This window comes from Talpa occidentalis, unplaced genomic scaffold (genome assembly GCF_014898055.3).
Source record: "Talpa occidentalis isolate TD23 unplaced genomic scaffold, MPIMG_talOcc4v2.1 talOcc4.5, whole genome shotgun sequence".
In the NCBI taxonomy this organism is placed as follows: domain Eukaryota; kingdom Metazoa; phylum Chordata; class Mammalia; order Eulipotyphla; family Talpidae; genus Talpa; species Talpa occidentalis.
In genome coordinates this window covers 122,321,349-122,347,241 of record NW_023604861.1, presented here as the reverse complement: position 1 = coordinate 122,347,241, position 25,893 = coordinate 122,321,349, and positions in this window count along the sequence as shown.

Sequence of the window (25,893 nt, the reverse complement as noted above, 5' to 3'; positions counted from 1 at the left end):
CATAGCATATTTTCAGAGGGAGATGCATGCAGAGGAAACTGTTCCAAATATATTTTTTTTCCAAATATCTGCAGTAACAAACTAGGTAGGAGCATGTGGGTATTTGATGCATATGCATGAGAGCATAATTAAGAACTATAAGACCTGGAAGATTGTCAAGCTCTATGGCAATTATAAAGCATGAAAAAATACCCTTCCTTGGGGTGTAGGGCTATTATTCAACCATCTCTCCACATTATGGAAGCTGCAACTTACACCGACTGGTACACCAGAGGGATAAACAAGGTGTGGGCTGTCATAAACTAATAATGACTCCTGGCTTTGTGCTTTTTCCAAGATCCTTCCCACACATCTTATTTGATCCCAACATGTATTAGTTTCCTATTGCTGCCATAACAAACTATTACAAATTTAGAGGCTTAAAATATTCCAGTTTTTTTAATCTTAAAAAAAAACTTAGAAATTCGAAAGTCCAAAATGAAGCTAGAGCAAGGTGTCAAGACTTACAGGGGTAAATAAAGTGTCAGGAGGGAACAACCCTTCCAAAGACTCCAGGGGAAAAATATGCATCTTGCTTGCCTGTGGCCCCTTCCTGCATCTTCACAGCCTCCCACATAACCCTTTCAGTCTTTCTCTGCTTCCTCCACCACACTGCCTTTGCCCTTCTGATCTCCTGTCTCCCTGCCCCTTGACTACATTGAACCCATCCAGGATAATCCTTCCATCTTCTCTCTGTCATATCTGCAAAGTCTCCTTTGCCATATAAACTAGCACAGCCATAGGTTCCAAGAGTTACTATGGAACACCTTTGGGAGACGTCACTCAACCAACCATACTACAGAAACCCTATGAAGTAGGTACATAAATCCCACTTTTCAGGTGAAAATTCAGAGGGTTTCTTGATTGTCTTGGTTGGGTGATTTCACTCATGCATCGCGCTAATATTTATTGAGTGTCCTGCTGTGACGGGAAAGTCTACCTTGAGGAACTCACACCCTAGTGGGAAAAATAGGTAGCTATTTGAAGATTGACATGGAAACAGATGTGTTTGTCTCGTACAGAAAAAGAATCAGGCGAAAGAGGAAAGAAAAATAACAAAGCTGGGGCCTTCCTGGTGGTGCAGGTGGTGAGCGCAGCACTGTGAAGCTGCCTGCGGCCTCTGCAGTGCCGGTTCGGATCCCCACCTGCCCCTGCCGTGGAGCAACCCACATGACGCGGCAGACCACTCCTGTCTCACCTGCTGCTCCCCTCAGCAGTGTATTTCAGTCATTCTGCCTGTTCTGTTCCCAGCTCTGTCTCTGGTGAATCCTCTCACCCCCCCCCCATACATCTGGCCTGTGCCCCGGTTATTGTATAAATAAAATAAAAATAAATCTTTTTTTAAAAAAAAAAAAGAAAAATAACAAAGGTGTCATCATTCGTACTTGGGGAGCAAGATCAGGGAAAGTCCTCTCTTTATACCAAGACCTAAAGATGCAGGAGAATAGATCATCAAAAGGACAGGGAGCATCATTCGCTGCGAAGGGAACATTGAGTGAGCATGTCCTGGAATGGGGAGGAAGCTGCATCTACAAGAACAAGGTGAGTGAACGCCACTTCTACCTGGAAGCCTTTTCTGATCCTGGTCATGAAGTCTCCTTGGACTTGCATAACCCCTAACATCTACCCCTTCTCAGAACCCCATTCTGATCTCAATCCCCTGAATGCTTCAGTCTCTATGACCAGCCTGTGAATCATAGATAACAAGACTTGGTCTGTTCAGCAACGAATACTCAGCCTTGCACAGTTTTTGGCAAGCAGAGGTGCTCAATAAACCCTCCTGGAATAAATGTATACATGCTCCTATAAAAGTCCCAGTGCAGGCCTCCCTGGTAGTGCAAGGGGTTAAGTCTCAGTGCTGTGAAGCTATCTGCAGACTGCAGCACAGGTTCAGTCCACAGTCAGGGAGGTGACCCACATGGTGCAGCAGACCTCTCCTGTCTCACCCGCTGCTCCCCTCCGCAGTGTATTTCAGTAGATCCACCTGTTCTGCTCCCCACTCTGTCTCTGGTGAATCCTCTCTCACCACTCACACCTCTGGCCTGCACCCCAGCTCTTGTATGCATAAATAAATAATTCTTTAAAAAAAATAAAAGTCCCATTGCTCATGGGATCAGGTCACAGAGTGACTGACATTCCTATGAGTCTACAGCGCAGAGAAAGTATTGCTCCTTTATTTTTCTATCGCTGACCTGACTCCTCACCAGCCTCCCACGCCCTCCTCAACCTTGCCTCCATCTACTAGATACTGAGGGGACAATTCTATATTTATCTAGTTCTTTCAGTTCAAATTTTAGGTTTATCTGTTAGGAGCCTATTTGTGTAACTTATACTCATCAGGACACCCTGTAGTTCAAATTTCTGACCCTTTCCCAACAAAATCACAGTAAAGTGAATGAAGAATGCCCCTCAGCATGGAGCATGTGGCTAGTAGCTTTCTATGCCCAATAAAAAACTTTGAATTCTTCCATATTGGAATGCAAGTGTTTGAAGACAAGGATCATGTTCTATTGAGGACTATAGATGGTGCTGAAATTGTTGGAGCCGCCTGGGGCAGCTGAGTGCTGTGGCTCCAAAGCCCAGGGTGGCCAGCACAGTCTCTTGGACTGGGGGCCAACCATGCCCATCAGAACAAGGGACTGAACTCAGTCCCCTGATGTCAGGACACCACCCAGGGCAGAGGGAATGGCACCAGCACAATGCTATGGGCTGAACTCCACCCCTGACAACATGCACAAGGGGCTGCCGGGAAGGGGGTAGAGCCAAGTGGCCATTTTGAGAGACTTTAACAGGGAACAATGCATGTACGTCCTCTCTTCCCTGCTGAGGACAACAGCAGTCCTGCCTGCTAGACAGTAGTAGCCTTCCTGGCAGTGGGGCCTCTTGGCCTCAGTGGAGGCAGGACTGCTGCATCCTACCACCCTGGTGGTGGCAGAACTTGGTAAGATTTTGTGCTGGCGGAGGGAAGGGAGGGTGCTGCAGGTCCTGGCTCCAGATTCTCCCTCTCCTTCTACCTTGTCTTTAGAATAATTTTTTTTTTTCCTACACCAAAGCCCCTTGTGTTTGCATTTGTTGCAGAAGGTAACTGGACCAGAATTGATAAGAGAAGTTCTAATACTGGTGACAGTATTTATTTTTTTTTTAAAGATTTATTTATTTATGCATACAGGAACTGGGGTACAGGACAGAGGTGCGGGGGTGGTGAGAGGATTCACCAGAGACAGAGCGGGGAGCAGAACAGGCGATTGATTGAAATACACTGCTGAGGGGAGCAGCAGGCGAGACAGGAGAGGTCTGCTGCACCATGTGGGTAGCTCCCTGGCCGGGGATCGAACTCATGCTACAGAGGTTGCGGACAGCTTCACAGTGCTGAGACTTAACCCCTTGTTCCACCAAGGAGGACAGTGACAGTTTTTAGACCCTTTGCCCAGTAACAAGTATGGAATGAATGTCCTGTGATGTCAATATCATTATTATAGCCAAGCTCAGACCACTCCGAGCACTCTGGGACTAGCCAGTGAAAAAGAACAAATGACTGGTGACAACTTTTACTTGGCCTCATTATCCTTATCTATAAAAGATGGGAAATAAAAACATGGATAATATTCTGATTGCTTTCAACTTACAAAATCAAAGTGAAAAAGGCATCTTTGGGAAGGAAGACACGGTGTCCAGATAGGAAAGCAGGACCATGGTCTCCTCTCCCCCATCACATGTCCGATCTGACCCATCCTCCCAACACTGGGATTTCACCATTGGTTAAAATCCTACAGTTGTGTCCCAATTACTCTCCCTGGAACTCTAGAACTCCTGTTGTCTTCTGATCCTGCTTCCATATCTTATCTCTCTCTCACCTTCCTGGTTTTGTAACTTAGGCAACCCACTTTAATTTCACCCTGCCTCAGACTCCCTAAGTGGAGATACTCCCACCTACTGCACTATTTTGTTGGCAGGTCTTTTGTGAGCCTGGCAAGACTCAGACCAGAGCTCAGACACTCCAGGCTGGGAGCCTCCCTCCCTGCATTCAGGCCACAGGACTCTTGCGCCTTCCTCCTGTCTCTGCTCTGGACCTGGAATACCTTCCCACCTGAGGTCCCCCTCCAGATGGCCATCCCATCTTCCCAAGTCCACGGCAAGTTGTCCTACAGAATGCCAACACTAAATTCTCCATGACACACCAATCCCTTCCTTGCTAATACTTACTGCATGGATCCTGAGCGGAACCATCATTTTAGGGCTTAATTCTCTTCCATTTGTTCATTGTAACTTACTTCCTCAACCAGCTGTAAATGCCTTGAGGGGACAGTGTCCTGGACATCTCCTTGCCAAGAGGCCAGAGAGGGGGCCTAATCCTCTCATTGGCTGACAGTATTCAGATCCCCCTCTGCCCAGGACCTACAGACTCAGACCACAGAGCCCCCAGCCCTTACAGACACACAGGCTCCTATAACAGTTGAAGGCCTCTCTCGAATGGAGAAGGTGGTGAGAAAGCTGATTTGCCCAGAAGTAAATAACTGTTGTAATTATGGAACATTATTCTCAACAGACCAGCAGACGGAAACCAATTTGCATAACAGACGTGGTTATTCATGGAAATGTTTGTGATTTATCTACCAAAGCAGATGAAGACCCTAAAATTAAAGTGTGTATGCCAGCACTGGCAAACCAAAAGCTCCCTTCATTTTCTTCTTGACAAGGTACACACCTGCCAACAGGTCAGATTCAGCGTCTTCAGATCCACAGTAGGTGGGGGAGCCCTGGAGAAGGTGCAGGTCTGAGAGAGCGGATGTGCAAAGGTACAATCCCCTGGCCTGGGTATTTTCCATTATGCCAAGAGGTCAGGGTTGCCTGATAGGGATCTTGTCCAAGTCTAGAATATTCTGGAAACCTTTGTCCAGAGTCTGTCTGGAAGAGGGATGGAATGAAACTTGACAGAGAAAAGTTGGTAGGTTCTGATACATTGGTCTTTACATGCATCAGAAACACATTAGTGATTTTTGGCCCCAAAATGAAGATTGAGTAGTGAATAAAGGTGTGTTCCTCGTGCCCAGGGAAGCAGCCATTCTAAAATGTGACCAACACAAAATCATCTGTAAACTTGAACACGCTATGGCATGCCAGTGCCATGTGTTAAATCAGAGGTGATGCAGGGGAATTGGGAGCTGTGTGTTGGAAATCCCTGGGGTGGTTCTGACTTGAAGTCCCCCAGTGAGACACACTGTGAAGCACCCAGGTGCCCAGCAGCACGTAAGTGACCCAGCCCTGAGGGTCACCAACAAGAATTCAGTTTTAAAGCAAGTTGGGTCCCTGTAGGGCCACTTGCCTTATGAATGGGCTTATAGTGAGAGCGCTACACCACGGAGGAGACCAAGCTGCAGGGAACACATAGTCCCCAAAGGAAACATCACAAAGGTGGGGCTCAAAGGGTAGAATTCACACTTGAAGCCAAAGACCTAGGTTTATCTTTAAATTCTTTGTTTCTTCTAAAAATTAGCTTTTCAATGCACACTACCAACATCTGTTCACTTACCTATTTCTTTTCCTTTTATTTTCTTACTAAGGAGGGGAAATAGTTTCAGTTTCAAAATTCAAACTCTTAAACCCAAAGATTGGCTCTGCTTAAGGCCCCTGTACACTCCTATTGTTCTTGGCTTAAAGGATATTTATATAGGCTCCCCGGAGCTACTAGCAACATTAAATGCCGCAGCTATTAGTTAAATAAACCAACTCTAGTGGGGCTTTAAGGGAGGACAGATCACGAGAATCTCTTTGATCAGGCCAATGGGAGCCCGCACTCCTGATGGGGATTAACTGTCTGAAGGAAACATTCCCGGGAGCACCGGCCTGTGAGAGCCCTGGAGAACAACCGTGGGTGAATTCACAGCCCTCCGTGAACACTCAGGGAAGCAGCCACTCAAAAAATGCCACCGGCATAAAATGATCTATGATCTTGGACCGTGAAGCTGGCCACAGAAGCTGTGTGTCTTTGAAGGGAGAAGGTGACATCAAGGAGCACAAGCAGGTGGAAGGAAGTGACCTACGGCTGATGGTGGGCAGGAGAGCCGCTCATCTCCCACAGTGGCAGCTGTCTGGGGGCCAGGGAGCCCCTCAGCTGGCAGCACTAACACTTAATCACCGGAAGGGCCTGCGCGGCAGCCAGTGGCTCAGGTCCTCCCTGGGCTCTAAGTCTGCCTATCCATCTAATAATTTGTTTTTGTTTCCAGGTGGCCAGAGGTGGGCAGAGGCACACATCTGGTCACTCTAAAGGGGCCTGTCCATGGACAACTGTTGGACTGAATTCCCAGGATACAGCACAAGTGCATGGGCATGACCGTGGGGACCCAGTTCCCCAGAGACTGTCATTTTTGGGTGCCATGACCTGCATACTCATCTAAACTGTTCCTGTCCTTTCCGTTGTGCACACGCGCAGTAGAGAGGGGGCAAGCCCATTTCATTTCAGAATGTCTTTGATGAAGTAGTAAACGTGAAGGATTTCCTTAAGCCTCAGCCCTGAACTCACCCTCTTCAGAAGTCTGAACAAGGAAACAACACATAAAGCAGCTGAGCAGCAGCATAAGCCTGCTGAGACGCCCTATGAACAGTCTGCCCCCTGGAAGGGCAGCCCTGGAGCACATTCCAGGGTTCGAATCCCCACAAGTTCTGCCCCATGGCACCCCAGTCACTTCTGCACCGTCTGTGAGCCCAGCTGTGCCTTCTCCACCAAGGTCTGGGTCAGCTCTGGGGTTGGGAGGCCCTACATGGCCCCCATCTCAGTGCTCAGGCTAGCGGGTGCCCCCACATCTGCCATGGCTGCAGTGCTTAGCTCTCTGCCCAGTCTCTCAGTACTCAACTCTCACTGTGATCACGCAGCCTTTACACAAAACTTCCCTGGTGAACTGACCACACAGATCCCCTCCCCAGACTGGACCCAGGTCCATATCCCTGCAAGACAGCAGTGTCCTGCACAAGGACCACCCAGGTAAGGACACCCTGGGTTTGCACCCCTGAGTGTTCAGTAAGAATCCATGGTGGTAAAAAGGGGTTTTAAAATCCCTGCCCAGAGAACCTGGTCTTGCGTGCATATGTCTGGATGGAATTCCTTGTCTTGCTCCCTGAATGCCCGTTTGCTTCTTGGACTGAATCTATTGTGCATCTCAGAATTCAGACAGAACGAGATGCCATTCGGACTGATGGCGGAGCGAGCAGCGGGACAGCTCTGAGGCTGTTAAGTCTCCTCTTCTCGACCCTCCAGGATAGCAGAATCAAGGGAGGCTCCTCCACATCCTGCCCTGAAGCTGCCCTCTCCCAACAAGACCCTCTCACCCTGACCGCTGGGTCTCTGTTGACATCAGATGGGAGGTGCAGTCTCCTCCCCTCACCCCTTCTTCCTGAGGGTTGACAGCAAACTCGGCTGCAAAGGCGCCTACCAGGCACTCAGGTCTGAGAATCCTGAGGAGAGGACTCAGAACAAGTCAAGTCATGGGGACTGACCACTTCCTGTGGCCCTCAGGAAGGTCACTTACCTTCTCTGAACTTCCCATTGCTCCCTCGGCCAGCCTCTGCTAAGGACAAAAGCTATCGAGCCATCTCTCCAAAACACCCCCTATCCCTCTCCTGAAGAACCCGCTTTCTAGCCCCTGTCCTCTCAAGCCATTCCTTCTACCAGACCTTCCTCCTTGCCCTGGCAATATCTTCCTTCATTCCAGTCAAGAACCATGTCCTCCAGAAACTCCGCCAAGATGCCCAGGCTCATCTGGGTCCCAGCTGTGCTCTCCATAGCCCGCCTCAGGCTGACTTTCTGGCTAGTCCCCCCAATCAGCCTCCAGTCCCCTTAGGGGCAAGAGCTGAAGCTCAGCTCTGTTTGCGGGGTCTAGCCCTGCACCTGTGAGCAGATTTTTATAACTCCCAAAAGCATATGAATAAGAAAGAAGGGTAAAGTAAAACAGAATAAAGAACAACCTGTCTTACCTTTGCTTGGGGTGACTGAATGAGGATCAGCTGCTACTGAGGCCTGGCCTGGCCTCATTCCTACTAATGAAGACACCCAGGCACGGAGTTTAGGCGACTTGCTCAAGTCCCACGCTGGACATGGCAGGCCAGGCTCTCGCCAGCTTCCTTTGCTTCCTGACCTACAGCCTCTGGAAGATGATTTCTGGAAGGTTACAAGAAGGCCTGATGAGAGGGTTCCTGGAACATCAGGCCGTTCAGGTCAGGGAGATCCTGTCAGGTGGAGGGGAGAGCCTTAGTGGGCCCACAGCTTTCAGCAGGGGCAGCTCCCCACAGAGCACCTGGCCATGCCTAAGCCCAGGGCCTCTGGCCCGACATCCAGTGGGGCTCAGTGAAAATAGCTCTGTGCAACATCCCAAAAGGCACACCTCTCTCTAAGCAACCCTTACGTCCTAACACTTCCAGTTAGCAACTCACATACACACTGACTTTTTAAATGACAGGATTCACCTGAATTACTTCAAAAATCATTTAACAGAAGGCACAAAGCTGGCCCTGGGGTACAGGGTAAAAGATCTGGGGTGTGGTGGTATCCCTCAAGGACAGTCTTTAAAGCACAGTCTTAAAATCACGTTTTGCTTTTTTTCAGATACACAGTAGAAAATACACAGTAGAAAATAAAATACGGTGTTTCGACTAGAAATATAGCAGAAAAAGAAGCAAGAAAAGAGAAGGGAGTCTTGCCCAGCACAAGATGCCCTTTGAGCTAGCTCAGGCTGACAGCCCTAGAGCCTCCCCTGCAGGCAGGCGCCTCGCAGCAGCCCTCGCGTGGGGGCCGAGCGCCACCTCGTGGCCCTGACAGCCTCTGCATGCGCCACAAAGCGGGCAGGAAGGCGCCCTCAGCCTGAGAAGTTAGGTGGCAGGCAGGTGTCTTAGGGCATTGCCAAAAGCCAGAAAACGCCAGTTTGTTGTCTGTGACACTCACTCTTTGACGTCTGTGCTGTTCTCACCATTTTATGCACAAGGCTGTAGAGAAGCAGGAAAGCTAAGGAATTTGAACAAGATCCCAGAATTTAGCTCCAAGATGGAGGTTTGAACTCGGTTCTTCTGACTTTGCAGTCATTGCCTGGGCCCTGTGACTTCCTGGCTTTGCTGGTGGAGAGGAAGAGCTTGGGCAGCTCACGGCCAGGCTTGATGTTCCTGGGTCAGACCGCATGGGAGACAAAGGCCCGGGTGCCTGGACGGTGCTTGCAGGTATGAGGCCTGCTTGGGCGGCTCCACCCCGCCCCCTCACCGCAGAGCTAAGCCCCAGCGCTCTGCACCACTGCTGCTTTCCAAACACACTTCTCCATCATTGCTGCCATCTGCGCCTCGTTTTCCGCCCGCAATAGCCTCTGTCTGGAACCTCGCTTTTCTCCCTTTCTTTTCTTATCTGGTGCCTCTTTCCATTAACACGCTTGCATCGTTTTCCCGGAGACCTCCTGATATTCTCGGGTGGGACTGGACACCTTTCCTCGGGATTTCCAGTGTCTGTGCCTCCCCCCCCCTCACCCTGCCAGACCACCTGTTACTCATCTGTGGCCTCAGTACCTAGCACGTGCCTGACCCAATGTAGGGGCTTGGTAAGTGTCTTCCAATAGTGAATCCCTGGACGAGTGGCTGGATGGGCAGGAGGATGAGATGAAAGGTCATCGCCCAGCTGGCCTGACCATGCAGGACCTCATCCACATGAGGTGCAGACCAGCTGAGCCAATGAGGACAGAGCACCCAGGGAAGACAGAAGCCTAAGGGATGGCCGCTGCATTCTGGACTGCACCCCACCATGTTTCTCAATCACCCAGCTTCTGGAACCACAGCTGGGGGGTGTGCAGCCCCCAGCAGTTCCTTGGTCTGTGGTCTGCAAAAGCCCTCACTGACAACCAGGGCCTCTGAAGTGTGAACTTTCTGCTGCTTCTGAGACTGGAAGTGAGCAAAGGGAGTCCCTTTCTGAGGAAAGAGGAGCTCTACTAGGGACTGCTCTGGAGCTGAGTCCATGGGGCTCCCCGCTGAGGACATGCTTCAAGGAAGTGGCTTGATATGGTCAGAAAGGGCGTGTGGAGGAGGAAGAGGCCAGTGGAAATAGAGGCTGAAACCCAGGTCTTTCAGGAGAATGGCCACTCTGAGTGACGATACTCTAAAAATAAATAACAGTTGTGGGGAAATGCTTGTACTACCTAAGGGGAACAACAGGAGCTTTGTCTGAGTGCCCGCTGCATTCTTTGATCTTCAACCCTGTGATGTAGGCGTTTGGGCCCCATTTTGTAAGTGAGTAGACTGAGGTTCATTGTCACAGAAATAGAAGGCTCCTTCCCAACCTCTCCTCCCTTTCATGCCTCTTGGGTTTTTTGTTTGTTTGTTTGTTTGTTTTATTGTTGTTTTAACCTCCTTCTGTCCTCGGGGCACTGAATAAGGGTAGTAACTCAGGACCTGGGCCAGCAACATAGGGGGCAGTTTCCCAGAGGTCCTTGGGGCTGGACACAGAGTTTTCCTTCCACAGAGCCAGGCCCACTTTTGCCTACTCGTGACCCACAAAACTCATCCCCTCCTTTTTTCCATTATAAATAAAATACGTTTATTTCATTGGAGAGACATCAGATGGAAAATCCTAGAGGCTAAAATCATTTCTCTAACCCAGCATGAAGACAGCAGGAAAGCCGTGCTATTTACAGCCAGCTGCTGACTGCCCTGCCCCAGGCCTCAACTGGAATCTGGAAGGTTCTATTTGATGATGGATTTTTTATATAAAACATGAAAGAAAAAAAAACAGGTAAAGAAAGCACAAGTATTTTAGTCCTTCTTGTACTGTCCTTGCTCTTTACCTAGTATCGTGCACTCCCCAAGACTGGAAAGCCTAGAACAGAGCTCAGCCAGGCATGTTCTGCCTCTTGCTGGACTATGGACAACCCCACCTCCCACATCCCCTGGCCGGGTTGTCTGGGCCCTGAGGACTGCTTCCTCGCTACCCCCTGCTGTGCTGCAGGGTGGTCACTTTCCTCTCCTTTTTCTTGGAGAACATTTGGCTTCCAACATCCAGTGGTTGCTAATGCCCTCCTCTCAGACCTGCAGTTTGACTTCTGGCCCAATCTATCCTGATCCAGAAGATGGGAAGGAGGAGCTATCTGGATGGGGAGATAGCCCTGCCCCTGATCTCCCATACACAGCTTTGGGGGGGCATTGGAAGAATTGGAGAGGGGTGGGGATAGTGGGGCACAGGGCATCTTTGCATTGCCACAACGAAACGTCAACTCAAGAGAATGAGGGTGTCCCATGAGTGACAGAGGTGGTGGCCCAGACCACCAAGAAGTCAGAAGGGGGGGCTCTAACAGCATGAGTGGATTTGGATATCGCTGCCAGTGGCACCAAGGCAAGCCAGCACACTGTAGTTCTGAGTTGTGAACAGGGTAATGGTACCACCTTCCCACCACCCTAAAGGTATCTAAAATTGCTTTAATGAACCAAATCAACACTATTTAATTTTTAAAAATACAATGACAAAAGCAAATGACAGAGATATAGACATAAAATCTATAAAAGACTATAAAAACATAGTTACCGTTACAGAATCAGCAATACCTATGTGTCTGACCCTTGATGGCCAAATCTTTTGACGTTTTATCATTGGAAATAAACTAAGGCTTTTCTAAATCACTACTTTTCTACCTCCTCAATTCAAGCTTTGAAAGCTCTCCCTCTGCACCCACAGTGTCCATCTGTCAGGCTGTCAAATTTCCTTCAGTTTGGTCAGTGGACAGCCTTTCATCCCTTCTTCATCCTCTTCCTTTAGTTGGCTATGAACTTGGAAACCATATAGCCCTGTTTGCTACAAATGTTTGTAAATGAATAAATAGAATCTCAGTGACTGGTTCTGAGACACTCATCTCAAAGTTAAATACATAGGGAAATGGCCTTTGCTCCAATTTTCCACCTGGATTCTGGGTTAGTAGGGATGCCAAAAAGTGAGCTATCAATATCAATTTTTAAAAATCAGATGCCCATCCACCGATTAACTCCACAAAGTAGAATGGATCTGCCATTCTTCTCTGAGGTAGGTACACATGGGGCTTCTGCACTGATTTGAAATGGATCTGATAGTTCATGGGGAATGTAGACTGTCAGGGAGGAAGTGCTATGAGATCTCAGGTATTGTAAATCCACAGGCTTCCCGCCCCAATCCAATCATCTTAAAGACATTGTAAGTAGAAGACCTCCCTATGACCTTGACCTTGGGGTCATAGGCAGAGTTCTCAGGAAGGACAGATGAGGGTCCAGTCTTCTCAGGAATACAGAGCCATGACTAGCCACTGACATAACAGAAGCAAATTATCAGTTCAGACCCAGCTCTGACATTCAGTTAAATGTGCTTCATTCCTGGGTCACCAGGTCCTGCAGCCTGACACAGCACTTAGGACTCCTCCCCCTCACACCTGGGAAGTCATGGAGACAGGACATTAAGGAATGATTTAGCCAGAGAGACCATACCAAGTATAAATCAACCTGAAATATAATCAACCTTGACTTCTCATGGTGCCTATGAATGATGATAGCCAAGATACAGGCTGATTCTGTATTCAGTTCTCAAAGCATTTCCCCCCACGAATTCAATTTGCCATGCTTGTGACAGCAGTGTGCAAGTGTGTGGACCAACTGGATAGCAGAAATCTATTAGAGCGTAGTCTACATGTTTACATTTATGGGCCCATTTGTCTGACAGCTTTATGTAGGTGTGATGAACAGTCCCTGTAACTCACAAAGAGGCACCTCCAGGGAAACCACTCCCCAAGCCAATTACATCAAAATGATGATATTCATGGTGGTAATGATAATGGTGACACTACCGGTGGTGTCAGAGAAAAACCCAAGTGAAATTCCAGCAAGTTGGCTGCCTCTCCCTGTAGACCTCTTTAGAAGACCCTCACAGATCTCATCTTCATGTAGCCAGAGATGGCAGAGCTGGAGCAGATCTTAGAGACCACATAGTCCATGGCATCATTTTGCATATAAGGAAGCTGAGGCCCAGAGATTGAAGGTGACTTGCTAAGGTCCCTTATCCCATGAGAAACCAAGGAGTGCTGTGGCTTCAAGCTAGGTATCAGGCTAGTTCTCTTTCCATGAGCGCACACAGCTTTGCTGGAACCAGACTGTGGACCATCCTATTGCAGTTGCCACACACACATTGCCCGGTTCTCCCAGCTCTGAGCACCGGAAGGGTGCTTGGGGGTCAGGGGTGGGGATGCGCTGAAGACCCTAATCACTGACTCCAGCTGGAATTCCACTTCATTCTTGAGCATGACAGTGATTGGGGAACCATGAGCTGAGAATTCATATGCCTTGGAAATTTATTTCATGAAATGGATATTTGAGATCAAGAGAAATTTCAGCTTTTACTAGGTCCTTTCTCAGCAGCCCAAACAGGATGTATTTCAGAAGGAACATATGATTCAACTCCAGACTAAGGGTCTTTGCAGGCACTACCACTCAGCCTCGTGTCTAGCAGATACTAAGATACTCAATAAATCAGCACAATTTGAATGATCAGGGAAGACGATTGGTATCAGATACAGGTTTGTCTTCTGGGTATATCACCTTATTCATTCAACAAACACTTGTCAAGAACCTGCTATGAGCAAAGCACTGTAGATTTCAGATGTGGGAGCAAAGACAAGATTAGAATCCCTGCCCAAACGGAAAAGACTAAGTCAGCTTTGACATGAGGCTTGTTGTTGGAGGTGGACTTAGCCAGCAGAACGAATTTCAGGGCACAGTGTACATGGCCCCAGCCTTACAGCAGCCCACAGCTGGGCCCCATTCCACTATCCTGGCTGGATGCTGTCTTGCTTATTGTAAGGGCAGGAATGGACGCGGTGCAGGTTTTCTGATCCCATGCAGACTGGGTAAAGGAGGAGTCAGAGTCCTCAGTGGTTTTTGCAGGTTTTTTATTTGGGTTCACCAGGCATATGGCAGGCAGGGGTGCTGGCTGGGGGGCTGGGAGGCTGGCAGGCCTCCCAGCCCCCAGCAAGTCTTCACTCTATCTGGGCTCTCTAGCGTTCGTTCTGCTGCTTCTCGGCTTCTCTTTCGGCTTCTGCTTTGGCTTCTACTGCTGCTCCTTCGGCTTCTACTACTGCTGCTACTGGTGCTGCTGGCGTCCCCCCGTGATGCCGCCCTTAAAAAGCACAGTCTTAGCTCAGCTGAATCCCATCTACCTATGCCCACACCCTATTCCAGGTGCCCGCCATCAGGCATGCATTCAGGACAAGGATCCATCATCTATCCTGATGGTGGAAGGGCAGAAAAGCCTGATATTTTCTTTACCCTACACTTATGGAAAACCTCCCACAAAGAACCCAAGCCCAAGGGGAAGGAGTCTGGTCTCCAAGCACCAGCAGGGAGCCCCTCGGCTCCCCAGTGCCCAGGCTGCAAAAGGGGAGTGTGAGGCTCCATCGCAGGGCCTCCTGTGGGCCAAGAAACCCCATGACAGGATCCCGCTGCCCTGTGTTTCCCTTAGGGCTTCTGAGCAAGCAGTGGTCTTTCTGTCTTGAGGGCAGACAGTCTGGGTGCACGTAAATGTGCTTAATTTCAGTACCTCATCCAGACTTTGAAGAGCTTCCAGCATTCTGACTCAGGAGACCTGGTGGAGGTGGGAGGGGAGGTTGTGGGTAATAATGGGAAAGCTAGGAAGAAGCCAGAAGCAGGGCCTCCCTGGTGGCACAAGGGGTTAAGTCTCAGCACTATGAAGCTATCGGCAGCCACTGCAGTAGGAGTTCGATCCCAGGCCAGGGACTCAACCCATATGGCACAACAGACCTCTCCTGTCTCACCTGCTGCTCCCCTCAGCAGTATATTTCAATAGATCCACCTGTTTTGCTCCCCACTCTGTCTCTGGTGAATCCTCTCACCCTGTGCACCTCTGGCCTGTACCTCAGTTCTTCTAAGTAAAAATAAATAAAAATCTTTTAAAAAAAGAAGCCAGAAGCCAACTCACAAAGGACCCTAAACGCCGTGTCACCAAGTGGGGACGTTCACTGCCAGCCACAGGGAGTCTGGAAAGCTTGCAGAAAGGAAGCAATGCCATGGGATATGTGCTTGAGAAATTCAGGCTGTTGCCACAGGCTCTGAATTTGTGGGAGGGAGGCAGGCACACTGAAGGGGGCACAGGCTAGCCTGAGGGGGTGGCTCGGTCTCAAGGACTCACAGGGAGAGAAGTACCTTGCACACTTTGGGGAGTGGCTGTTCCGGCCCTCTCCTCCCAGGAGGCTGGTCAAGACTCACTCTCACTTGCCAGAGTGTCAGATGCTTCTCGTAGAGAGGAAGGAGTCGGAGCTCAGGGGAGAGAGAGGGTGCTTGCTTGTTATTCCTACACCCGAGGAGCACAGGAAGCCCTATACAGGACAACCCAACTGTACTCTGGCTTTCCTGACCGAGGGGTCAGATGGACATAGCCCCATGGGCCCCGAGGGCCAAGATCACAGAGTCCCAGAGTGGCAGATTGAAAGAGACCTGAGCAGGTAGATTGTTCAAGTTCTGTCCAAATCAGGGGGTACTTTCCTCAGATGTCTGGGTGAGTGGTCTGTCAGCTGTGGGCATTCTCTGTTCACGTGGATGGGTAGCCTGAGTCAGGAGAAACTTGCCAGGTTAATTCCAAAGGAAGCTCCTGTCAAATTCACTCGCTTGTCCTAGTTCTACCAACAGAAAAGCACAGACAGGTGTGTCTCTTCAACTACTTCGCTCCATTCCAAATTTAAAACATTTCTCTATCTGCTCCCAGAGGATATGGTTTCTAAACCCTCATTACCTTCTTCTGGACCCTTCCCTTTGCCAGCATCTCCCTAAAATGTGGTACCAAGATAGGAGCATGCTCCTTCAGACAAAATTTTATTAAGTAAAATACAATTAATCTATCACTTCCAAACTTTTCAGTCCTGAAGAAAAAGAATATTTTAAATCTGCATTTCCCAAATGACGTTTCAAAGGGGATGTCCTGCAGAGAAAGGGTTATGAGTTCAAAGAAATTGAAATATTTTGAAATATTTTGTACCTATAGTCCCTTTTCTCCATTCACTGTGTACCTTAAGCATTTGATAGACTGATGAGCCAATACTGAATTTTGCTTGATGCAAAATTTCCCAAGCACCATTGACCACAGAACCTAACCCCTTTATCTCAAGGAACACTTACTAAAACCCCTTTGGTGTCTAATGTTTCTTTTTTTCTTTTTTTTAAAGATTTATTTATTTGTTTTTTGTTTTATTTACACAAGCACTGGGTACAGTCAGAAGCGCGGGAGGGTGAGAGAATTCACCAGAGCCAGAGCGGGGAGCAGAGCAGGCAGAAGGACCGAAGTACACTGCTGAGGGGAGCAGCGGGCAGCAGGAGAGGTCTGCGCGCCATGTGGGACCCTCCTCTGGTGGCCGGGGAGCAGCCGGGGATCGAACCGGCGTCGCAGAGGCCGCGGGCAGCTTCGCAACCCAGCGCTCAACCGCTGCGCCACCGGGGAGGCCCTCTAATGTTTCTTAGAACACAATTTCAAAGCACAAACTTGAATGCTTCCATTAAATATAACTTGAATTTGGACTAGCTTCTTTAGCAGCAACATGAAATAATTAACTCATGTTAAGCTTGAGATCGACTAAATGAACCAACTATCTTTCACACAAACTGCCACAAAAACGAGGTCTCTGCTGTTATGAACTTGTGCAGCCAATTTTTTTCTTATACCAAAGTGGCAGTTTTAATTATTATCCTGCCTCCTTTTCATCTTTTTGGCTTGGACACAGCTTATGCGAACACTCTGAATGTCAGTTCTGCTGTCTATTATACGAATGATTCCCCCCAGCCTTGTGCCACTTCAGGCCTAATTAGCCTCCATCCCACATCTGCTGCAGAGCCATTGACAAAAGCTGAGGAAACCCAGGGGGCCAAAGGCAGGACCCTGGGACTCTTGTGCAAATATCAGAATGTCTAGACTCTCACCCTTAACACAGCATCAGTCCTCTGAGTTTGTATTAATATAACTCTTGGGAAAGGTGATAAGACCTGGGGCCATGTCTCGTAGTGCTGCCTCCAACCACATTTCATCATTTGTCGTGGCAGGCTTTGCCAAATATTCTGCCAAAGAAGAGCTAAAAAGAAACGTCTCCAAAGAGGAAATACAAATGGCCACCAGGCATATGAAAAAATGTTGAACGTCATTTGCAATCAGGGAAATGCATATCAAAACTACCATGAGATACCATCTTACACCAGTGAGAATGGCACATATTAAAAAGACTAGCAACAACAAATGTTGGCAAGGATGTGGAAAGAAAGAAACCCTCCTGCACTGCTGGTGGGAGTGCAAACTGGTCCAACCACGATGGAGAGCTGTGTGGAGATTTCTGGACCTACTAAACATAGAGCTTCCATATGATCCAGCAATTCCACTCCTAGGTATTTACCCAAAGGACACAGAAACATCAATTCCAAAGAGCACCTGCACCCCTATGTTTATAGCAGCACTGTTTACAATAGCTAAGCTTTGGAAACAACCCAAATGCCCAAAAATAGATGACTGGATCAAGAAGATGTGGTACATATACACCATGGAATATTACTCAGCAATCAAAAAAGATAAACACATGCAATTTGCAGCAACATGGATGGAGCTGGAAGGGATCATGCTCAGCGAAATAAGCTAGAAAGAAAAAGAAAAATACCAGATGGTCTCACTCATAGCAGGAATCTAGAAAACCTAAATAAGGGCCAGGAAAAAGAATAACTATAAGAAAGAAAAAATTCAAAATCAACAAACAACTATGAACCAGAGACATATTTGGGGGGGGGCGGGGAAAGGAGAGATTGGGGTCAAAATCAGGGGGTTGCAATTGTATGGGGAATATAAAAATAAAAAAAAATTAAAAAATAAACAAATATTTTGCCAGAACTGTAGTAGTTAGATCTTTGCAGTAGTTGAATCTCTGATACCAGTTCAGAAACCCCTTCTAGGACTAAATGACACCAATATGTCCATACAATCTTTGGAAAACCATAAAAGCATTTTTAAAAATTTTAAATGAGCACAAGCCATCTCTTCTAGATCACTTTCTGAGAACTTTTTATCCAAGTGTTTGTCTGGCAGGGATGGAGCAAGAGAAGCAAACTCTTAACTTTCATAATTTCCAGAGTCTCCCGCTCTTGCTCTTTTGCAGTACCTAAGTTTGGCTTCGAGGAACCATCTGGCAATTATTTCAAGCCCTGAGTTTTACAATACCCTAGACTGTAATTTGTTTGGCTTTGAAGCCACGGCTTCATCGAAAGGAGAAGCAATTGCTTATCTCAGGTAACAAGCGCTCTTTAATTGTTTGGTTTACATTTTTCATTCTGAAGTTCATTCTCCTCCCTGGAGAAATCAGGTTCTTCTCACTTGAAATTTACACATAAAATGTTTTAGATGGTCTCTAGACTTTCCTAATAATTTATCCCAAGCTTCATACAAAGACATCCACATCACCCACTGTAATCTTTCTGGGTGATGTCTCTCTCCTATCAGAGTTTTGTAGGTTGATCGATTTATATATGAGCTAGCCCAAGTAGCCCAGGAGAAAAGGCCTGGGCCTTACTTAGAGATGTTTTTTGTTTTTTTTTTTTTTTCCTGCAGAAGACCCTGAAGATGGACTCCACGTATCGGTGGACCCAGATATGCACAGCCTGATAGATAAGCCTTTGTCTCCAACCACAGAGCCTGACTCACTTCTTTCTCTGTGAAAAAGACCTCAGGCAAATGAAACTAAAATGGGACAAAATATAAAGAAAAAACTTTTTTCAGACATTAAGTGCAGTCAACACAGCACTGACCCTAAGAGTCTTGCCAAGTGGTGGAGACGCCACCTGGGCCTCAGGGGACCAAGACAGTTAAAATTTGTTGAAGGATGTGCCTGATAGGAAGGGGCTACGTAAAGAAGGAGCTTGAGAAAGCATCATGAGGGTTCCCTTGAGTCTTTGGGTGAAATCAAATCTGTGCAAATGTACAGTGAAATCCCATAAGACTTGAGAACAGAACACTCCCCAGAGCTGCCACAGGCCTGGGAATTATTTGAATTCCTATTAGCCAGAATTAAAATCCCATATTGTCTATGTGGGTCTTTAGTGGAGACCCCAAAGGGTCTATACCTACTGGTGTGGTCAATGATCCCTGAATAAAGTTTTCTCTAGATCTGCCCTACAAGTGTTTTAAAACAAAACATCAGAGTATTGAAATAATCCCTCAATAATTACCTGCCAACTCTCTTTAAAAGAATACAATGAAATTCAGCACTCAGAAAATTAAATTTATAATTTCCAGTATCTAACTAATAAAAAATTAGTAGACATATGAAGAAGCAAAAATGTGACCCATGACCGGGAATACAAATAGTAGGAGTGAACCTAGAAATGAGAGAGATGATGTAATGAATTAGCTGATAAGAGCATTAAAACAGCTCTTAAAATATACTTCATTTTCTCAAAGATGTAAAGGGAATTTGGACATAATGAGGAGAGAGTAGAAGGTATTCTTAAATGAAATCTCTAGAATTAAAAAATACAAAATGTAAGGTGGAAAAAAAAACACACTATGTAGGGATAACAGCTGATGAGACACTATGGGCTATAATCCCATTTTATTAAATGCTTCTGGCTCAGAGAATTTAAGAAGCTTGCTAAGATTACACAACTAGCAAATCAATTTGACCCATTTCCTTCTCCAAATGTAAGCACTTGCTTTTCTGTGAACCAGCCACCACCAACAGCTTTATGATGCTCTGTTTCTATAACATTTTAAAACTTAGATGTGCCTTTAGATGCCTTTTTTCCACATAGACACATTCATTTCCTCTGCAATTCTCTTAATTAATGTATTACAAATATAATGCAGCATATCTTTTTTTTAAAGATTTATTTTATTTATACAAGAGCTGGGATACAGGCCAGAGGTGTGGGGGGGTGAGAGGATTCACCAGAGACAGAGTGGAGAACAGAACAGGCAGATTGGGTCCTCCCCTGGTGGCGCAGCTGTTGAGCACTAGGCTGCAAAGCTGTCCGCAGCCTCTGCAGCGCCGGTTGGATCCCCGGCTGCTGGGCGAGGGTCCCACATGGCGCACAGACCTCTCTGCCGTGCCCACTGCTCCCCTCAGCAGTGTACTTCATCAGTCTGCCTGTTCTGTTCCCCGCTCTGGCTCTGGTGAATTCTCTCACCCTCCTGCGCTTCTGACTGTACCCAGTGCCTGTATAAATAAATAAACAAACAAACAAATAAATAAATAAATCTTTAAAAAAAAAAAAAAAAAAGAACAGGCAGATTGACCAAAGTACACTGCTGAGGGGAGCAGCGGGCGAGTCAGGAGAAGTCTCCTGTGCCATATGGGTTGCTCCCTGTCCAGCTGGGGGATCGAACTCAAGCTGCAGTGGCTGCGGACAGCTTCATAGGTTGCATCTTAACCCCTTGCGCCACCAGGGAGGCCCAGTGCAGCATATCTTATCAGGAGTAAAGTTCAACTCATTTTTCTGAGCCTTCCTTTTTCACCTCTACAAATGACTAAGTGAGAAAGTACATGTGGACTTCAATATTTGCTCTGCCTTTGGGCTTCTACCCTACAGCCAGTCTGTAACCTAGAAAGCCCATACCCCTTTTGGGTCAGCTTTAGGAAGAAGCAACCTACCTGTCGGCATCTAAAGTAACCAGAAGGTGAGGGTCACTCTGGACTTGTCTGCTTCTGACTCAACAAGCGTAAGAGGGCTTTGAGCCATACCAAGCAAAGACCACTAAACTAGGCACTGGAGACCTTGGTTAAGTCATGTTCTGCGACCTTTCATAATTCACTTAATCTGAGCATCCATTTCTTCATCAGCAAAACTGGGACAAAACTACCTACCTTATAATGGCATTGTTCAGAGGGTTAAATGAGAGAAGAAAAATTCAAAGGGCTTAAGACAGTGCTCACAAGCTCTCAATAAACATTACCTTTAATTATCATAATGAATGAGAAAACAACCTCTATGCCATGAAGCATCTCGTAAAAGGGAGGGCCTGGTCTTCACAGCCTGAAAGTTTCCCTGATCTAGCCTGAGAAGGAAGAACGCATTTGAATTCACCTGAGAATGGAGCCTTCACCTACCCTTTCTTCCCCTTTCTAGACAGTCTCAGAAGTTCAACTGTCACTCCAGCCTCTTTCCACTCCACCTTCCTCCAGGGGCTCTGAAGCTTGACGAGATATTCAGATCCTTCCTTGCAGGTCACCTGCACAAAACGAGAAGCATTTTCGGTGGCTGTGCCGAGTGCCAACTATAAATGGTACAGATATCTGCGTGAGACTCATGTCTGCAGGAGACATTGAAATGGAAGCTCAAAGGTCCTGAGAGGTGGCAGAGGGAAAAATAACTCTGCTTCCTACCTGTGAGACCTGAGGGGAGTTGCATAACCTCTCTATGTCTGTTTGCTGATCTGTAAAATGACGCTTACAGTCACATCTGCTGTAGTGGGTTAAATAGTGTCCCCCAAAGACACGTCACCTAGAATCTGTCATTGCACTCCTAGCTGTAATATCTGGTGATGCTGCATTGTGAGCTCCCTTCTCTGACGATTTCTTGCCCTCCTGGATGGCTCAGCTCTGCTGCTCTGGGGTGATCATCAGGACTCCTGGTACAGGAACTGGCTGAAGGTTTGGGGCCCTTCCCATGTTGGGAGCAGTAGCTGGTGGATGAAGGGAGGCAGCAGAGGAGGGCAGCCTACCAGTGCCCAGCCCAGTCTCAGCCTCAGTGGGCCTGGCAGCCAGTGAAGGCTCTGCTATTGGTGACTCAGGCTAGGATGTCCCAGAAGTTGCCAGGGCTTCTGCCAGGTTGATGGCCACTGTTACCCCTCAGAAATTCACAGGGTCTTCAGACAGCTATCCAACATGCGAGTCTTCCTGGAGATCCCACCCAGGAGAGGGAATAAATATGGGAGGAGAGGGAAGGGGCATGTATACTGTAGACTAGGATGGTCCAAATGAGTCCTGGTACACAGTGGGGTCCTGGTGCCTTTGAGTTTGCAAAGCAGCAAGAATCAACCGTCACCTAAGTAGGACAGTGGGCAGTGTCTGCTTGGCTCTCCTGTCCACATGTGTGCATTGTGTAAGCATCTGTGTAAATTTGCATGCATGCACATTCCACAAGTATCTGCATGGATGTGCTAAAATTTCTCTTTCTGGCAGATGGTATTGGCAGTGACTCAGGATGCCTTGCCATCTCAGATGAAGCTAAACAGTAACTTGAAATATTTTTGGTTGCAGCTGCTCTGTGTATTTCTGAGCAGGATCTGAGGAAGTGTTAACATCTTAGATCCCTCTCAGGGCCATCCCTGGCCTTCTCCATGGGAATGCATTGTGAATTCTCTTCATCTAAGGATAAATGACAATTAGATCCAGCATCTGATAACCCTCAGCTCTGGGAGGGTTGACACATTTTGTGCATTGTCTGGAAGGCCCTCCCTGATGGCTTCCCAGGGATTTCCCCACCTGCGGATGCAGAGGTGGCTCCTGCAGCCCCGCAGCTGTGGAGCTTGGGGAGGCCCCCATCAGCCCTTGTCTTCAGAGACAGTCCCCCAAGCCCCCTCGCAGTGCTGTGGGGTGGCTGTGAAGAGTCCCTCACTGAGTACTTTGGATGGACTTCCATCTGCCTTGGAAAGATGGCTACAGAGATATGTCGGAGTGTGGGTACCAACACCAAAGGGCTTTCTGGGTGGTCTCTGTTGCTTCTGAAATGCTAAGTTCAGTTTATTCAGTTCCTGTTTATGCTTTGCCATTTGTCCAAAGAGGAAGGGGAAGGAAAGAATATGAGGAGAAATAGACTGAGAGAAAGAGGGCCCTCCCTGGTGGCACAGGGGTTAAAGACAGCACTATCAAGCTATCACCAGCCACTGCGGCACAAATTTGATCCCAATCCCCAGCCAGCCAGGATGATGACCCACATAGCCTAGCAGACCTCTCCTGTCTCACCCGCTGCGCCCCTCAGCAGTGTGTTTCAGTAGATCTGCCTATTCTGCTCTGGTGAATCCTCTCACCACCACCCCTGTACCTCTAGCCTACACCCCAGTTCTTGTATGCATAAATAAGTAAATCTTTAATTAAAAAAAGAGAAAGAGATGGAAGCTCCTAGTTTGACTTAGAAGAAGAACCAATACTGGGTCCCATAGGACACCTACTGCCCTCTAATTGGTGCTTCACAGATTATCACTAATGAAGGGTCTGCATTCTTGTACTTCCAAATGGTCACAGAAAATTAGTGAAAATGAATTCATAGAAAAATGAAATAAAAAATAAGCAAAACACAAGTCCTCCTTTAAAAAATATTTTCAGATTCATTTGCAGCAACATGGATGGAGCAAGAAGGGATTATGCTCATGAAATAAGTCAGAAGGAAAAAGAAAAATATCAGATGGTTTCACTTACAGGAGGAATATGGAATATAGGAATATAAGACTATAGAACCATAGAAGAGGTCAAGGGAAATAAAACTATAACAATAAAAACACAACAAAATGAAAATAAATAGACAACTATAAATTAGAGACATCCTGCAGGGGAGGGGAAGGGAGAGGGATCAAAACGAGTACAGGAAGAGCACAAGGGACTATGGTGGTGCACGGGTGAGTTGGTGGTGGGAATTCTATGGGGACTACACCTGAGAAAAGAAAGCAAACATAGAAAAAAATGAATAATGTAAAAAATAAATAATTAATTAATTAAATTTAAAAATATTTTCACATTCAACAGAAATCAAACCATTTTGTCAATCAGCAGAAAAGTTTCTAAGTACTTACTCTGTTGGACTGAGCTGATGATGCTGCTGCTGACCAGTTCTCAAAATGGCCCTGTCCTCACACCCTGCTGTGGGCTCTGTGCTGAGTGATTCAGGCCCAGGTGAAAGAAATTGTGAGCTGAGCTGGTAGGATAAGAGTTACCCACGCCCTGTTTGAACAGGTAGACTAAATCATTGACTGTCCAAACAATTTAGCCACCTCCCTGGCCATAAGTTACTGTGCAAGGCGCAAGCCTTTAGATCCTGACTAACGATTCTCTCAGTTTCCCGGGTGAAAGCTAAGAGGCTGAAGTCCAGTAGGACTGGAACCTCTCTGAGCAAACCTGGGCCTAAGCTGGCCCAGAACAAACCATGACCCTCATCTCCTCCTCCCTAACTCATGAACTTACTCTTTAAACATCTCCTCCTAATCCCTTTGAGAATCCAGGTTAACTTCTTTCTGGCACCGGTTCCATCATGCTTGAGTCTCTAATAAAGCCTTGCCTGGTTCAACTACACCTTGTGTTCTCTGGTGAATTCTTTCCCTAGAGGGCAAAGGACCCACTCTTTTGGGTCAGGACCTGTAACAAACCTCAGCTTCATACTAGTTTTTTATCCCCAAGGAATTAACACCAGTGGAATACTGTTTGTCTCACCTTCTATGGTTAGGACAATCACTTTTGTAACAGGAGCTTCCCAAGGAGACTCAGCATTCTCCTGACAAAAGTTATAGAGACCCCAAAGCTCTTATAGGGCCTTGTGCTTCTCCTATGTTTTCCTTCCAATATGAAATATCAGGTGAAACTTCATCCAGTCTCATCCCACTTCCTCCTCAACAAATCTCTTCAACCACTTTTACATTTGTAACAAATACAGGTCACAAAAAGGCAAGGCCTGACATTTTTGTCCCTTCAGCATGAACAGCAATCCTTCAGTGTCTGAGAGATGACAAATGATAGCAGGTCTCTTGGCTTCAGACACCACCCCAGGTTCAGGTCCTCCTTCCCAGCACTGGGTCACACTAGGGTCTCCCAACCCGAAACTATTGTACATGACAAGCCTTGGAGCCTCGTGGGGTTCAGAGAACAACATGTCCATCACTAGATCATCTCCTCCTCGAAATTTTCAGAAAGAGTCACACATACAAATACCTTCTTTTTGTAAGTATTTCTAAGTCACCCCAAGGACAATGTAACCCAAATGTGAGTGGTTGGATGTTCTTACTAGTCCTCATATATTACAAGCTGGGGGTGAACTGGCTCATGCCCAGATCACCACAGCTCCCTGCAAAGGGCCAGATGGGTCTTGGTCATATTTGGAAATTCATTTGAGTCACCATACGTGGACAGAGTGGAACAGGCCCATAAAATAGGCCTATGCAAAAGAAAGTCAGGTGTGACACAAGGCACTATGGCATGCTGCCTGCATGCAGGACTGCTCTCCTCACTGCTGGTATAAGGCCATCATGTCTTAATATCAGGATTCATATGTATCTGCATATAAAGAGGGAGCTTCCATCTTCACCTTTTCCACATTGGCTATACTTGGCTCCAACTCCTGATGTTAGATGTCTGGGAGCTCAGGATGGAATGGGGAATCCTTGCAGCCTCTGATAAAGAGGAGGCCTTTGAGTGCTAACTGACAAGTGGACCTTGGGGAGCAGCAGCAGACAACACACCTGAGACTGCTCCATGCCTTGAGTCCCTGCCCTGACATTCAGATGATTCAGACGTTTCCTGAGGACCTACTACATGCAGAACACTGTGCACGCTGGATGCAGGCACCCAAACTTGACCCATATAGAGGATAGAGTGGGGGCTCTGGCAAGGAAACCAAAGAAAGAAGAACCATGTCCTCACTCACAGGTGCTGAGAACCTGTAGGATGCCCTCTGGGATGACTGATTTCCAGAGAACTCTGGCACCTTGCCACAAAGCACTAAGCTGTCTCAGGTAAAATTGGAATAGAAACCTAGGTTCCTTGCACAGCAACTCTGTCTGCATGATAAAAAGCATCGAATTGAGAAAATGATCCATTCCCTACCCTTGACAGTCAGAACAGAAGAACAAGACGAATTATCAGCTCT